Raw genomic sequence first — 15,000 nt, forward strand, 5'->3', positions numbered from 1 at the left:
CTTTCCTCCGTAGGACAGTTGCATAGAGTTGTAACTATACGCAGGAGGAAGCTGCGATCTTTGCCACACCACAGCCTGTTGTTCTTCTGGCTGAAGCCTTATTCACCACACCAAGGCCAGTATTTCCTGTGAGGCAAGCTTTGCCACAATCATTGCCTGTGCTGCTGACTTAGGGTTAGGGTTAGGGTTAGGGTTTAGGGTTATGGATAGGGTTAGGGTTAGGGTTATGATAGGGTTAGGGTTTATGGTTTAGGGTTAGGGTTAGGGATGAATTGGACAAAAATCATCCAAAACAAACTTTTTATTAGTGTCAACTGTTTGAGTCGTGAGCAGTGAGTCTTTCCTCCGTAGGACAGTTGCATAGAGTTGTAACTATACGCAGGAGGAAGCTGCCATCTTTGCCACACCACAGCCTGTTGTTCTTCTGGCTGAAGCCTTAGGGTTAGGGTTAGGGTTAGGGTTTAGGGTTATGGATAGGCTTAGGGTTAGGGTTATGCATAGGGTTAGGGTTAGGGTTAGGGTTATGGAAAGGGTTAGGGTTAGGGTTAGGGTTATGGATAGGGTTAGGGTTTATGGTTTAGGGTTAGGGTTAGGGATGAATTGGACAAAAATCATCCAAAACAAACTTTTTATTAGTGTCGACTGTTTGAGTGGTGAGCAGTGAGTCTTTCCTCCGTAGGACAGTTGCATAGAGTTGTAACTATACGCAGGAGGAAGCTGCCATCTTTGCCACACCACAGCCTGTTGTTCTTCTGGCTGAAGCCTTATTCACCACACCAAGGCCAGTATTTCCTGTGAGGCAAGCTTTGCCACAATCATTGCCTGTGCTGCTGACTTAGGGTTAGGGTTAGGGTTAGGGTTTAGGGTTATGGATAGGGTTAGGGTTAGGGTTATGATAGGGTTAGGGTTTATGGTTTAGGGTTAGGGTTAGGGATGAATTGGACAAAAATCATCCAAAACAAACTTTTTATTAGTGTCGAGGGTTAGGGTCAGGGTTAGGGTTAGGGATAGGGTTAGGGTTTAGGGTTTAGGGTTAGGGTTAGGGATGAATTGGACAAAAATCATCCAAAACAAACTTTTTATTAGTGTCGAGGGTTAGGGTCAGGGTTAGGGTTAGGATTAGGGATGAATTGGACAAGGGTTAGGGTTATGGATAGGGTTAGGGTTAGGGTTAGGGTTATGGATAGGGTTAGGGTTAGGGTTGTGGATAGGGTTAGGGTTTATGTTTTAGGGTTAGGGTTAGGGATGAATTGGACAAAAATCATCCAAAACAAACTTTTTATTAGTGTCGACTGTTTGAGTGGTGAGCAGTGAGTCTTTCCTCCGTAGGACAGTTGCATAGAGTTGTAACTATACGCAGGAGGAAGCTGCCATCTTTGCCACACCACAGCCTGTTGTTCTTCTGGCTGAAGCCTTATTCACCACACCAAGGCCAGTATTTCCTGTGAGGCAAGCTTTGCCACAATCATTGCCTGTGCTGCTGACTTAGGGTTAGGGTTAGGGTTTAGGGTTATGGATAGGGTTAGGGTTAGGGTTAGGGTTATGGATGAATTGGACAAGGGTTAGGGTTAGGGTTATGGATAGGGTTAGGGTTAGGGTTAGGGTTATGGATAGGGTTAGGGTTAGGGTTGTGGATAGGGTTAGGGTTTATGTTTTAGGGTTAGGGTTAGGGATGAATTGGACAAAAATCATCCAAAACAAACTTTTTATTAGTGTCGACTGTTTGAGTGGTGAGCAGTGAGTCTTTCCTCCGTAGGACAGTTGCATAGAGTTGTAACTATACGCAGGAGGAAGCTGCCATCTTTGCCACACCACAGCCTGTTGTTCTTCTGGCTGAAGCCTTAGGGTTAGGGTTAGGGTTTAGGGTTATGGATAGGGTTAGGGTTATGGATAGGGTTAGGGTTAGGGTTAGGGTTATGGATAGGGTTAGGGTTATGGATAGGGTTAGGGTTAGGGTTATGGATAGGGTTAGGGTTAGGGTTATGGATAGGGTTAGGGTTTATGGTTTAGTGTTAGGGTTAGGGATGAATTGGACAAAAATCATCCAAAACAAACTTTTTATTAGTGTCAAGGGTTAGGGTTAGGTTTAGGGTTAGGGATGAATTGGACAAGGGTTAGGGTTAGGGTTATGGATAGGGTTAGGGTTAGGGTTATGGATAGGGTTAGGGTTAGGGTTATGATAGGGTTAGGGTTTATGGTTTAGGGTTAGGGTTAGGGATGAATTTGACAAAAATCATCCAAAACAAACTTTTTATTAGTGTCGACTGTTTGAGTGGTGAGCAGTGAGTCTTTCCTCCGTAGGACAGTTGCATAGAGTTGTAACTATACGCAGGAGGAAGCTGCCATCTTTGCCACACCACAGCCTGTTGTTCTTCTGGCTGAAGCCTTATCCACCACGCCAGGGCCAGTATTTCCTGTGAGGCAAGCTTTGCCACAATCATTGCCTGTGCTGCTGACTTAGGGTTAGGGTTAGGGTTAGGGTTTAGGGTTATGGATAGGGTTAGGGTTAGGGTTAGGGTTTAGGGTTATGGATAGGGTTAGGGTTAGGGTTATGGATAGGGTTAGGGTTTATGGTTTAGGGTTAGGGTTAGCGATGAATTTGACAAAAATCATCCAAAACAAACTTTTTGTTAGTGTCGACTGTTTGAGTGGTGAGCAGTGAGTCTTTCCTCCGTAGGACAGTTGCATAGAGTTGTAACTATACGCAGGAGGAAGCTGCCATCTTTGCCACACCACAGCCTGTTGTTCTTCTGGCTGAAGCCTTATTCACCACACCAAGGCCAGTATTTCCTGTCAGGCAAGCTTTGCCACAATCATTGCCTGTGCTGCTGACTTAGGGTTAGGGTTAGGGTTTAGGGTTATGGATAGGCTTGTGTTAGGGTTATGGATAGGTTTAGGGTTAGGGTTAGAGTTAGGGTTATGGATAGGGTTAGGGTTAGGGTTAGGGTTATGGATAGGGTTAGGGTTTATGGTTTAGGGTTAGGGTTAGGGATGAATTGGACAAAAATCATCCAAAACAAACTTTTTATTAGTGTCGACTGTTTGAGTGGTGAGCAGTGAGTCTTTCCTCCGTAGGACAGTTGCATAGAGTTGTAACTATACGCAGGAGGAAGCTGCCATCTTTGCCACACCACAGCCTGTTGTTCTTCTGGCTGAAGCCTTAGGGTTAGGGTTAGGGTTAGGGTTTAGGGTTATGGATAGATTTAGGGTTAGGGTTATGGATAGGGTTAGGGTTAGGGTTAGGGTTATGGAAAGGGTTAGGGTTAGGGTTAGGGTTATGGATAGTATTAGGGTTTATGGTTTAGGGTTAGGGTTAGGGATGAATTGGACAAAAATCATCCAAAACAAACTTTTTATTAGTGTCGAGGGTTAGGGTCAGGGTTAGGTTTAGGATTAGGGATGAATTGGACAAGGGTTAGGGTTAGGGTTATGGATAGGGTTAGGGTTAGGGTTAGGGTTATGGATAGGGTTAGGGTTAGGGTTGTGGATAGGGTTAGGGTTTATGTTTTAGGGTTAGGGTTAGGGATGAATTGGACAAAAATCATCCAAAACAAACTTTTTATTAGTGTCGACTGTTTGAGTGGTGAGCAGTGAGTCTTTCCTCCGTAGGACAGTTGCATAGATTTGTAACTATACGCAGGAGGAAGCTGCCATCTTTGCCACACCACAGCCTGTTGTTCTTCTGGCTGAAGCCTTAGGGTTAGGGTTAGGGTTAGGGTTTAGGGTTATGGATAGGGTTAGGGTTATGGATAGGGTTAGGGTTAGGGTTAGGGTTATGGATAGGGTTAGGGTTATGGATAGGGTTAGGGTTAGGGTTAGGGTTATGGATAGGGTTAGGGTTAGGGTTATGGATAGGGTTAGGGTTTATGGTTTAGTGTTAGGGTTAGGGATGAATTGGACAAAAATCATCCAAAACAAACTTTTTATTAGTGTCAAGGGTTAGGGTTAGGTTTAGGGTTAGGGATGAATTGGACAAGGGTTAGGGTTAGGGTTATGGATAGGGTTAGGGTTAGGGTTATGGATAGGGTTAGGGTTAGGGTTATGATAGGGTTAGGGTTTATGGTTTAGGGTTAGGGTTAGGGATGAATTTGACAAAAATCATCCAAAACAAACTTTTTATTAGTGTCGACTGTTTGAGTGGTGAGCAGTGAGTCTTTCCTCCGTAGGACAGTTGCATAGAGTTGTAACTATACGCAGGAGGAAGCTGCCATCTTTGCCACACCACAGCCTGTTGTTCTTCTGGCTGAAGCCTTATCCACCACGCCAGGGCCAGTATTTCCTGTGAGGCAAGCTTTGCCACAATCATTGCCTGTGCTGCTGACTTAGGGTTAGGGTTAGGGTTAGGGTTAGGGTTTAGGGTTATGGATAGGGTTAGGGTTAGGGTTATGGATAGGGTTAGGGTTTATGGTTTAGGGTTAGGGTTAGCGATGAATTGGACAAAAATCATCCAAAACAAACTTTTTATTAGTGTCGACTGTTTGAGTGGTGAGCAGTGAGTCTTTCCTCCGTAGGACAGTTGCATAGAGTTGTAACTATACGCAGGAGGAAGCTGCCATCTTTGCCACACCACAGCCTGTTGTTCTTCTGGCTGAAGCCTTAGGGTTAGGGTTAGGGTTAAGGTTTAGGGTTATGGATAGGCTTAGGGTTAGGGTTATGGATAGGGTTAGGGTTAGGGTTAGGGTTATGGATAGGGTTAGGGTTAGGGTTATGGATAGGGTTAGGGTTTATGGTTTAGGGTTAGGGTTAGGGTTAGGGATGAATTGGACAAAAATCATCCAAAACAAACTTTTTATTAGTGTCGAGGGTTAGGGTTAGGGTTAGGGTTAGGGATGAATTGGACAAGGGTTAGGGTTAGGGTTATGGATAGGGTTAGGGTTAGGGTTAGGGTTAGGGTTATGGATAGGGTTAGGGTTAGGGTTAGGGTTATGGATAGGGTTAGGGTTTATGGTTTAGGGTTAGGGTTAGGGATGAATTGGACAAAAATCATCCAAAACAAATTTTTATTAGTGTCGACTGTTTGAGTGGTGAGCAGTGAGTCTTTCCTCCGTAGGACAGTTGCATAGAGTTGTAACTATACGCAGGAGGAAGCTGCGATCTTTGCCACACCACAGCCTGTTGTTCTTCTGGCTGAAGCCTTATTCACCACACCAAGGCCAGTATTTCCTGTGAGGCAAGCTTTGCCACAATCATTGCCTGTGCTGCTGACTTAGGGTTAGGGTTAGGGTTAGGGTTTAGGGTTATGGATAGGGTTAGGGTTAGGGTTATGATAGGGTTAGGGTTTATGGTTTAGGGTTAGGGTTAGGGATGAATTGGACAAAAATCATCCAAAACAAACTTTTTATTAGTGTCGACTGTTTGAGTGGTGAGCAGTGAGTCTTTCCTCCGTAGGACAGTTGCATAGAGTTGTAACTATACGCAGGAGGAAGCTGCCATCTTTGCCACACCACAGCCTGTTGTTCTTCTGGCTGAAGCCTTATTCACCACACCAAGGCCAGTATTTCCTGTGAGGCAAGCTTTGCCACAATCATTGCCTGTGCTGCTGACTTAGGGTTAGGGTTAGGGTTAGGGTTTAGGGTTATGGATAGGGTTAGGGTTAGGGTTATGATAGGGTTAGGGTTTATGGTTTAGGGTTAGGGTTAGGGATGAATTGGACAAAAATCATCCAAAACAAACTTTTTATTAGTGTCGACTGTTTGAGTGGTGAGCAGTGAGTCTTTCCTCCGTAGGACAGTTGCATAGAGTTGTAACTATACGCAGGAGGAAGCTGCCATCTTTGCCACACCACAGCCTGTTGTTCTTCTGGCTGAAGCCTTATTCACCACACCAAGGCCAGTATTTCCTGTGAGGCAAGCTTTGCCACAATCATTGCCTGTGCTGCTGACTTAGGGTTAGGGTTAGGGTTAGGGTTTAGGGTTATGGATAGGGTTAGGGTTAGGGTTAGGGTTATGATAGGGTTAGGGTTTATGGTTTAGGGTTAGGGTTAGGGATGAATTGGACAAAAATCATCCAAAACAAACTTTTTGTTAGTGTCGACTGTTTGAGTGGTGAGCAGTGAGTCTTTCCTCCGTAGGACAGTTGCATAGAGTTGTAACTATACGCAGGAGGAAGCTGCCATCTTTGCCACACCACAGCCTGTTGTTCTTCTGGCTGAAGCCTTATTCACCACACCAAGGCCAGTATTTCCTGTCAGGCAAGCTTTGCCACAATCATTGCCTGTGCTGCTGACTTAGGGTTAGGGTTAGGGTTTAGGGTTATGGATAGGCTTGTGTTAGGGTTATGGATAGGGTTAGGGTTAGGGTTAGAGTTAGGGTTATGGATAGGGTTAGGGTTAGGGTTATGGATAGGGTTAGGGTTTATGGTTTAGGGTTAGGGTTAGGGATGAATTGGACAAAAATCATCCAAAACAAACTTTTTATTAGTGTCGACTGTTTGAGTGGTGAGCAGTGAGTCTTTCCTCCGTAGGACAGTTGCATAGAGTTGTAACTATACGCAGGAGGAAGCTGCCATCTTTGCCACACCACAGCCTGTTGTTCTTCTGGCTGAAGCCTTAGGGTTAGGGTTAGGGTTAGGGTTTAGGGTTATGGATAGATTTAGGGTTAGGGTTATGGATAGGGTTAGGGTTAGGGTTAGGGTTATGGAAAGGGTTAGGGTTAGGGTTAGGGTTATGGATAGGGTTAGGGTTTATGGTTTAGGGTTAGGGTTAGGGATGAATTGGACAAAAATCATCCAAAACAAACTTTTTATTAGTGTCGAGGGTTAGGGTCAGGGTTAGGGTTAGGATTAGGGATGAATTGGACAAAAATCATCCAAAACAAACTTTTTATTAGTGTCGACTGTTTGAGTGGTGAGCAGTGAGTCTTTCCTCCGTAGGACAGTTGCATAGAGTTGTAACTATACGCAGGAGGAAGCTGCCATCTTTGCCACACCACAGCCTGTTGTTCTTCTGGCTGAAGCCTTATCCACCACGCCAGGGCCAGTATTTCCTGTGAGGCAAGCTTTGCCACAATCATTGCCTATGTTGCTGACTTAGGGTTAGGGTTAGGGTTAGGGTTTAGGGTTATGGATAGCCTTAGGGTTAGGGTTATGGATAGTGTTAGGGTTAGGGTTAGAGTTAGTGTTATTGATAGGGTTAGGGTTAGGGTTATGGATAGGGTTAGGGTTTATGGTTTAGGGTTAGGGTTAGGGATGAATTGGACAAAAATCATCCAAAACAAACTTTTTATTAGTGTCGACTGTTTGAGTGGTGAGCAGTGAGTCTTTCCTCCGTAGGACAGTTGCATAGAGTTGTAACTATACGCAGGAGGAAGCTGCCATCTTTGCCACACCACAGCCTGTTGTTCTTCTGGCTGAAGCCTTATTCACCACACCAAGGCCAGTATTTCCTGTCAGGCATGCTTTGCCACAATCATTGCCTGTGCTGCTGACTTAGGGTTAGGGTTAGGGTTTAGGGTTATGGATAGGCTTGGGTTAGGGTTATGGATAGGGTTAGGGTTAGGGTTAGGGTTAGAGTTAGGGTTATGGATAGGGTTAGGGTTAGGGTTATGGATAGGGTTAGGGTTTATGGTTTAGGGTTAGGGTTAGGGATGAATTGGACAAAAATATCCAAAACAAACTTTTTATTAGTGTCGACTGTTTGAGTGGTGAGCAGTGAGTCTTTCCTCCGTAAGACAGTTGCATAGAGTTGTAACTATACGCAGGAGGAAGCTGCCATCTTTGCCACACCACAGCCTGTTGTTCTTCTGGCTGAAGCCTTAGGGTTAGGGTTAGGGTTAGGGTTTAGGGTTATGGATAGGCTTAGGGTTAGGGTTATGGATAGGGTTAGGGTTAGGGTTAGGGTTATGGAAAGGGTTAGGGTTAGGGTTAGGGTTATGGATAGGGTTAGGGTTTATGGTTTAGGGTTAGGGTTAGGGATGAATTGGACAAAAATCATCCAAAACAAACTTTTTATTAGTGTCGAGGGTTAGGGTCAGGGTTAGGGTTAGGATTAGGGATGAATTGGACAAGGGTTAGGGTTAGGGGTATGGATAGGGTTAGGGTTATGGTTAGGGTTATGGATAGGGTTAGGGTTAGGGTTGTGGATAGGGTTAGGTTTTATGTTTTAGGGTTAGGGTTAGGGATGAATTGGACAAAAATCATCCAAGACAAACTTTTTATTAGTGTCGACTGTTTGAGTGGTGAGCAGTGAGTCTTTCCTCCGTAGGACAGTTGCATAGAGTTGTAACTATACGCAGGAGGAAGCTGCCATCTTTGCCACACCACAGCCTGTTGTTCTTCTGGCTGAAGCCTTAGGGTTAGGGTTAGGGTTAGGGTTTACGGTTATGGATAGGCTTAGGGTTAGGGTTATGGATAGGGTTAGGGTTAGGGTTAGGGTTATGGATAGGGTTAGGGTTATGGATAGGGTTAGGGTTAGGGTTAGGGTTATGGATAGGGTTAGGGTTAGGGTTATGGATAGGGTTAGGTTTAATGGTTTAGTGTTAGGGTTAGGGATGAATTGGACAAAAATCATCCAAAACAAACTTTTTATTAGTGTCAAGGGTTAGGGTTAGGTTTAGGGTTAGGTATGAATTGGACAAGGGTTAGGGTTAGGGTTATGGATAGGGTTAGGGTTAGGGTTATGGATAGGGTTAGGGTTAGGGTTATGATAGGGTTAGGGTTTATGGTTTAGGGTTAGGGTTAGGGATGAATTTGACAAAAATCATCCAAAACAAACTTTTTATTAGTGTCGACTGTTTGAGTGGTGAGCAGTGAGTCTTTCCTCCGTAGGACAGTTGCATAGAGTTGTAACTATACGCAGGATGAAGCAGCCATCTTTGCCACACCACAGCCTGTTGTTCTTCTGGCTGAAGCCTTATCCACCACGCCAGGGCCAGTATTTCCTGTGAGGCAAGCTTTGCCACAATCATTGCCTGTGCTGCTGACTTAGGGTTAGGGTTAGGGTTAGGGTTTAGGGTTATGGATAGGGTTAGGGTTAGGGTTATGATAGGGTTAGGGTTAGGGTTAGGGTTAGGGTTAGGGTTAGGGTTTAGGGTTAGGGTTAGGGATGAATTGGACAAAAATCATCCAAAAAAAACTTTTTATTAGTGTTGAGGGTTAGGGTTAGGGTTAGGATTAGGGTTAGGGATGAATTGGACAAGGGTTAGGGTTAGGGTTATGGATAGGGTTAGGGTTAGGGTTAGGGTTAGGGTTATGGATAGGGTTAGGGTTAGGGTTATGGATAGGGTTAGGGTTTATGGTTTAGGGTTAGGGTTAGGGATGAATTGGACAAAAATCATCCAAAACAAACTTTTTATTAGTGTCGACTGTTTGAGTGGTGAGCAGTGAGTCTTTCCTCCGTAGGACAGTTGCATAGAGTTGTAACTATACGCAGGAGGAAGCTGCCATCTTTGCCACACCACAGCCTGTTGTTCTTCTGGCTGAAGCCTTAGGCTTAGGGTTAGGGTTAGGGTTAGGGTTATGAATAGGGTTAGGGTTTATTGTTTAGGGTTAGGGTTAGGTATGAATTGGACAAAAATCATCCAAAACAAACTTTTTATTAGTGTCGAGGGTTAGGGTTAGGGTTAGGGTTAGGCATGAATTGGACAAGGGTTAGGGTTAGGGTTATGGATAGGGTTAGGGTTAGGGTTACGGTTAGAGTTATGGATAGGGTTAGGGTTAGGGTTAGGGTTAGGGTTATGGATAGGGTTAGGGTTAGGGTTTATGATTTAGGGTTAGGGTTAGGGATGAATTGGACAAAAATCATCCAAAACAAACTTTTTAGTAGTGTCGAGGGTTAGGGTTAGGGTTAGGGTTAGGGATATGGATAGGGTTAGGGTTAGGGTTATGGATAGGGTTAGGGTTAGGGTTATGGATAGGGTTAGGGTTTATGGTTTAGGGTTAGGGTTAGGGATGAATTGGACAAAAATCATCCAAAAAAAACTTTTTATTAGTGTCGAGGGTTAGGGTTAGGGTTAGGATTAGGGTTAGGAATGAATTGGACAAGGGTTAGGGTTAGGGTTATGGATAGGGTTAGGGTTAGGGTTAGGGTTAGGGTTATGGATAGGGTTAGGGTTTGGGTTATGGATAGGGTTAGGGTTTATGGTTTAGGTTTAGGGTTAGGGATGAATTGGACAAAAATCATCCAAAACAAACTTTTTATTAGTGTCGAGGGTTAGGGTTAGGGTTAGGGATGAATTGGACAAGGGTTAGGGTTAGGGTTATGGATAGGGTTAGGGTTAGGGTTAGGGTTAGGGATGAATTGGACAAGGGTTAGGGTTAGGGTTATGGATAGGGTTAGGGTTAGGGTTAGGGTTAGGGTTATGGATAGGGTTAGGGTTAGGGTTAGGGATAGGGATATGGATAGGGTTAGGGTTAGGGTTAGGGTTATGGATAGGGTTAGGGTTAGGGTTATGGATAGGGTTAGGGTTTATGGTTTAGGGTTAGGGTTAGGGATGAATTGGACAAAAATCATCCAAAACAAACTTTTTATTAGTCTCGAGGGTTAGGGTTAGGGTTAGGATTAGGGTTAGGGATGAATTGGACAAGGGTTAGGGTTAGGGTTATGGATAGGGTTAGGGTTAGGGTTAGGGTTATGGATAGGGTTAGGGTTAGGGTTATGGATAGGGTTAGGGTTTATGGTTTAGGGTTAGGGTTAGGGATGAATTGGACAAAAATCATCCAAAACAAACTTTTTATTAGTGTCGAGGGTTAGGGTTAGGGTTAGGATTAGGGTTAGGGATGAATTGGACAAGGGTTAGGGTTAGGGTTATGGATAGGGTTAGGGTTAGGGTTAGGGTTAGGGTTATGGATAGGGTTAGGGTTTGGGTTATGGATAGGGTTAGGGTTTATGGTTTAGGGTTAGGGTTAGGGATGAATTGGACAAAAATCATCCAAAACAAACTTTTTATTAGTGTCGAGGGTTAGGGTTAGGGTTAGGGTTAGGGATGAATTGGACAAGGATTAGGGTTAGGGTTATGGATAGGGTTAGGGTTAGGGTTAGGGTTAGGGTTATGGATAGGGTTAGGGTTATGGATAGGGTTAGGGTTAGGGTTAGGGTTAGGGTTTGGGATGAATTGGACAAGGGTTGGGGTTAGGGTTATGGATAGGGTTAGGGTTGGTGTTAGGGTTAGGGTTATGGATAGGGTTAGGGTTAGGGTTATGGATAGGGTTAGGGTTTATGGTTTAGGGTTAGGGTTAGGGATGAATTGGACAAAAATCATCCAAAACAAACTTTTTATTAGTGTCGACTGTTTGAGTGGTGAGCAGTGAGTCTTTCCTCCGTAGGACAGTTGCATAGAGTTGTAACTATACGCAGGAGGAAGCTGCCATCTTTGCCACACCACAGCCTGTTGTTCTTCTGGCTGAAGCCTTAGGGTTAGGGTTAGGGTTAGGGTTTAGGGTTATGGATAGGCTTAGGGTTAGGGTTAGGGTTAGGGTTTATGGTTTAGGGTTAGGGTTAGGGATGAATTGGACAAAAATCATCCAAAAAAAACTTTTTATTAGTGTTGAGGGTTAGGGTTAGGGTTAGGATTAGGGTTAGGGATGAATTGGACAAGGGTTAGGGTTAGGGTTATGGATAGGGTTAGGGTTAGGGTTAGGGTTATGGATAGGGTTAGGGTTAGGGTTATGGATAGGGTTAGGGTTTATGGTTTAGGGTTAGGGTTAGGGATGAATTGGACAAAAATCATCCAAAACAAACTTTTTATTAGTGTCGACTGTTTGAGTGGTGAGCAGTGAGTCTTTCCTCCGTAGGACAGTTGCATAGAGTTGTAACTATACGCAGGAGGAAGCTGCCATCTTTGCCACACCACAGCCTGTTGTTCTTCTGGCTGAAGCCTTAGGGTTAGGGTTAGGGTTTAGGGTTATGGATAGGCTTAGGGTTAGGGTTAGGGTTAGGGTTATGAATAGGGTTAGGGTTTATTGTTTAGGGTTAGGGTTAGGGATGAATTGGACAAAAATCATCCAAAACAAACTTTTTATTAGTGTCGAGGGTTAGGGTTAGGGTTAGGGTTAGGCATGAATTGGACAAGGGTTAGGGTTAGGGTTATGGATAGGGTTAGGGTTAGGGTTAGGGTTAGAGTTATGGATAGGGTTAGGGTTAGGGTTAGGGTTAGGGTTATGGATAGGGTTAGGGTTAGGGTTTATGGTTTAGGGTTAGGGTTAGGGATGAATTGGACAAAAATCATCCAAAACAAACTTTTTAGTAGTGTCGAGGGTTAGGGTTAGGGTTAGGGTTAGGGATATGGATAGGGTTAGGGTTAGGGTTATGGATAGGGTTAGGGTTAGGGTTATGGATAGGGTTAGGGTTTATGGTTTAGGGTTAGGGTTAGGGATGAATTGGACAAAAATCATCCAAAAAAAACTTTTTATTAGTGTCGAGGGTTAGGGTTAGGGTTAGGATTAGGGTTAGGGATGAATTGGACAAGGGTTAGGGTTAGGGTTATGGATAGGGTTAGGGTTAGGGTTAGGGTTAGGGTTAGGGTTATGGATAGGGTTAGGGTTTGGGTTATGGATAGGGTTAGGGTTTATGGTTTAGGGTTAGGGTTAGGGATGAATTGGACAAAAATCATCCAAAACAAACTTTTTATTAGTGTCGAGGGTTAGGGTTAGGGTTAGGGTTAGGGATGAATTGGACAAGGGTTAGGGTTAGGGTTATGGATAGGGTTAGGGTTAGGGTTAGGGTTAGGGTTATGGATAGGGTTAGGGTTAGGGTTAGGGATAGGGATATGGATAGGGTTAGGGTTAGGGTTAGGGTTATGGATAGGGTTAGGGTTAGGGTTATGGATAGGGTTAGGGTTTATGGTTTAGGGTTAGGGTTAGGGATGAATTGGACAAAAATCATCCAAAACAAACTTTTTATTAGTCTCGAGGGTTAGGGTTAGGGTTAGGATTAGGGTTAGGGATGAATTGGACAAGGGTTAGGGTTAGGGTTATGGATAGGGTTAGGGTTAGGGTTAGGGTTATGGATAGGGTTAGGGTTAGGGTTATGGATAGGGTTAGGGTTTATGGTTTAGGGTTAGGGTTAGGGATGAATTGGACAAAAATCATCCAAAACAAACTTTTTATTAGTGTCGAGGGTTAGGGTTAGGGTTAGGATTAGGGTTAGGGATGAATTGGACAAGGGTTAGGGTTAGGGTTATGGATAGGGTTAGGGTTAGGGTTAGGGTTAGGGTTATGGATAGGGTTAGGGTTTGGGTTATGGATAGGGTTAGGGTTTATGGTTTAGGGTTAGGGTTAGGGATGAATTGGACAAAAATCATCCAAAACAAACTTTTTATTAGTGTCGAGGGTTAGGGTTAGGGTTAGGGTTAGGCATGAATTGGACAAGGGTTAGGGTTAGGGTTATGGATAGGGTTAGGGTTAGGGTTAGGGTTAGAGTTATGGATAGGGTTAGGGTTAGGGTTAGGGTTATGGATAGGGTTAGGGTTAGGGTTTATGGTTTAGGGTTAGGGTTAGGGATGAATTGGACAAAAATCATCCAAAACAAACTTTTTAGTAGTGTCGAGGGTTAGGGTTAGGGTTAGGGATATGGATAGGGTTAGGGTTAGGGTTAGGCTTATGGATAGGGTTAGGGTTAGGGTTATGGATAGGGTTAGGGTATATGGTTTAGGGTTAGGGTTAGGGATGAATTGGACAAAAATCATCCAAAACAAACTTTTTATTAGTCTCGAGGGTTAGGGTTAGGGTTAGGATTAGGGTTAGGGATGAATTGGACAAGGGTTAGGGTTAGGGTTATGGATAGGGTTAGGGTTAGGGTTAGGGTTAGGGTTATGGATAGGGTTAGGGTTAGGGTTATGGATAGGGTTAGGGTTTATGGTTTAGGTTTAGGGTTAGGGATGAATTGGACAAAAATCATCCAAAAAAAACTTTTTATTAGTGTTGAGGGTTAGGGTTAGGGTTAGGATTAGGGTTAGGGATGAATTGGACAAGGGTTAGGGTTATGGATAGGGTTAGGGTTAGGGTTAGGGTTAGGGTTATGGATAGGGTTAGGGTTAGGGTTATGGATAGGGTTAGGGTTTATGGTTTAGGGTTAAGGTTAGGGATGAATTGGACAAAAATCATCCAAAACAAACTTTTTATTAGTGTCGAGGGTTAGGGTTAGGGTTAGGGTTAGGGATGAATTGGACAAGGGTTAGGGTTAGGGTTATGGATAGGGTTAGGGTTAGGGTTAGGGTTAGGGTTATGGATAGGGTTAGGGTTATGGATAGGGTTAGGGTTATGGATAGGGTTAGGGTTAGGGTTAGGGTTTATGGTTTAGGGTTAGGGTTAGGGATGAATTGGACAAAAATCATCCAAAACAAACTTTTTATTAGTGTCGAGGGTTAGGGTTAGGGTTAGGGTTTGGGATGAATTGGACAAGGGTTAGGGTTAGGGTTATGGATAGGGTTAGGGTTGGGATTAGGGTTAGGGTTATGGATAGGGTTAGGGTTAGGGTTAGGGTTATGGATAGGGTTAGGGTTTATGGTTTAGGGTTAGGGTTAGGGATGAATTGGACAAAAATCATCCAAAACAAACTTTTTATTAGTGTCGAGGGTTAGGGTTAGGGTTAGGATTAGGGTTAGGGATGAATTGGACAAGGGTTAGGGTTAGGGTTATGGATAGGGTTAGGGTTAGGGTTAGGGTTATGGATAGGGTTAGGGTTAGGGTTATGGATAGGGTTAGGGTTTATGGTTTAGGGTTAGGGTTAGCGATGAATTGGACAAAAATCATCCAAAACAAACTTTTTATTAGTGTCGAGGGTTAGGGTTAGGGTTAGGGATGAATTGGACAAGGGTTAGGGTTAGGGTTATGGATAGGGTTTGGGTTAGGGTTAGGGTTAGGGTTATGGATAGGGTTAGGGTTATGGATAGGGTTAGGGTTATGGATAGGGTTAGGGTTAGGGTTTATGGTTTAGGGTTAGGGTTAGGGATGAATTGGACAAAAATCATCCAAAACAAACTTTTTATTAGTGTCGAGGGTTAGGGTTAGGGTTAGGGTTTGGGATGAATTGGACAAGGGTTAGGGTTAGGGTTATGGATAGGGTTA

The sequence above is a fragment of the Neolamprologus brichardi genome, chromosome 12, assembly GCF_056152115.1.
Source record: "Neolamprologus brichardi isolate AB-2024 chromosome 12, ASM5615211v1, whole genome shotgun sequence".
NCBI classification, from domain to species: Eukaryota; Metazoa; Chordata; class Actinopteri; order Cichliformes; family Cichlidae; genus Neolamprologus; species Neolamprologus brichardi.